A 2500-nucleotide genomic window follows, 5' to 3' on the forward strand; every position below is an offset into this window, starting at 1 on the left:
CTCTCAGGTCCCGGCGGCGCGCAGCGCCGTCCCAAGTACTTGGTCGGGTTCGAGAGAGGCGCAATCGCCCGGAGTTAGGCGAGTAGACGCTTTCGGTGCGACCACCCGTGCTCCCAACTGAGCTTGCCGCTGCCGACAGAGGCCCGGGAGCGTGCTGTCGTGGCATTGCCGGCGGGAGACAACACGCGCCACCTACGGTGACCGGCAGCTCCAACGCCAGCGCCACAGAAGGACAAAAGCCCCACTTGGGTGCCGAAGCGAACTCTCCCAGCACAGCGCACGCGCCAACACATCCGCACAGCTGCGATACAAACCACCAGCGAGAACCGCTGGGGCGACCGAGCAGCAGACGGCGTCGCGGCGCCGAGCGCCGGGCGGCGGCGCATCCTCAACGCACACAGTCCTCAATCGGACCAGCACACTGAAGATGTCCACCGCGCTTCGCACCGGGCCCGCGAGGACCTACTTTGGCCGCACGGCGCCGCGCGCAGGGTGCGCCGGCGCGCAGCTGCGACGCCTGCCGCGTCCGTCGGCCGGCGCGCCTGCCACTGGCCGCCCCCACCAGCCGGCTGTAGCGCGTGCGCCCACGCACCGCGCGGCCAGCACGCCGGGAGGCGCCCCCTCACCGGCCGGGGACGGTCCCACCCAGCCACCGCCGCGTATCGCTTCACACCCAGATGCCGTTCAGTTTCATCGGCATGGTGGGTATCGCTGGAACAACCGGTTAGTACCTCAACCTATCGTCGCCATCACCGATTCACCCCTAGCGAGAACAACCGCACCACAACGGGTTACCATTTCTTCATTTGCGTAACTTCACCAGCAAACGTAGGCGTCCATCGCCATTAGCAACTTCAACGATTATTGCATGCCTGTGTCAGGTGTCACGCCACACTACGTCTGCCCACATACACGCAACAAAATGTGCACGCCTAGACAATACGTGGAAGGTGGCCCCCGTACGTATGCGATGTCCATTGCTCGAACGACTGTCAACCGGCCTCTGTAGCATGTCGCAGATATGGAACGCGGTGCACCATGCTATCACGGTGTTTGAGGAGAGACGACTAGGTCCGAATACATCAACACACAGCTCATGCTGATCGCCATCCACGGCGTCCGTTCCTCCCACACGTCTCTATGGCGTACCACACTGCAATCCAGCTCTCATAGGGAGACGACACGTAGCTGCGTGCACAATATTTGCACTGTATGGTCCGCCGTTTTTGGGCGCAGTCGTTGTACGGTCACACATGTGCCACGATGTATCATTCAGTACATAAGGACGAATGTGCAGTACAGATTGTGGTTTATGCGTACGACATCAGCGGACAGTTGACACAGGCCGCACCACAACGTAGCCTGAGTACGTCGCATGCGAAGGGCATTGAACATGCAAACTTCTCACCAACCAGCTTGCGAAGGCAGGGGGCAAGGTGGGGACGTGGGGAGGGGTGGGGGGGGGGGGGCGGCATGTACGTCCTGCTGCCATCCACATAACAGTGTACAGCAGGAGCATGTGGAAAGTCAGCAAGACTTGCAAGGTGTTTAACATGAAGCGATACACAGGGGAGCGGGCAGTGCGAGTAGCGAACTATATTGCGAGGGTTGCGGGTGGGCAACACTACACTAATTGAACGAGTCGTATAACAATTACAGAGCAGGTTTAGGCGACAACGTGGGTTACGTTAGCGGACAACGTGGGTTACGTTAAGGCACAACGTGGGTTACGTTAAGGCACAACGTGGGTTACGTTAAGGCACAACGTGGGTTACGTTAAGGCACAACGTGGGTTACGTTAAGGCACAACGTGGGTGACGTTAAGGCACAACGTGGGTTACGTTAAGGCACAACGTGGGTTACGTTAAGGCACAACGTGGGTTACGTTAAGGCACAACGTGGGTTACGTTAAGGCACAACATGGGTTACGTTAAGGCACAACATGGGTTACGTTAGGGCACAACATGGGTTACGTTAGGGCACAACATGGGTTAGGTTAGGGGACAACATGGGTTAGGTTAGGGGACAACATGGGTTAGGTTAGGGGACAACATGGGTTAGGTTAGGGGACAACATGGGTTAGGTTAGGGGACAACATGGGTTAGGTTAGGGGACAACATGGGTTAGGTTAGGGGACAACATGGGTTAGGTTAGGGGACAACGTGGGTTAGGTTAGGGGACAACGTGGGTTAGGTTAGGGGACAACGTGGGTTAGGTTAAGGCACAACGTGGGTTAGGTTAAGGCACAACGTGGGTTACGTTAAGGCACAACGTGGGTTACGTTAAGGCACAACGTGGGTTACGTTAAGGCACAACGTGGGTTAAGTTAAGGCACAACGTGGGTTACGTTAAGGCACAACGTGGGTTACGTTAAGGCACAACGTGGGTTACGTTAAGGCACAACGTGGGTTACGTTAAGGCACAACGTGGGTTACGTTAAGGCACAACGTGGGTTACGTTAAGGCACAACGTGGGTTAGGTTAAGGCACAACGTGGGTTA

Source organism: Schistocerca piceifrons, unplaced genomic scaffold, assembly GCF_021461385.2.
Source record: "Schistocerca piceifrons isolate TAMUIC-IGC-003096 unplaced genomic scaffold, iqSchPice1.1 HiC_scaffold_961, whole genome shotgun sequence".
Taxonomy (NCBI): domain Eukaryota; kingdom Metazoa; phylum Arthropoda; class Insecta; order Orthoptera; family Acrididae; genus Schistocerca; species Schistocerca piceifrons.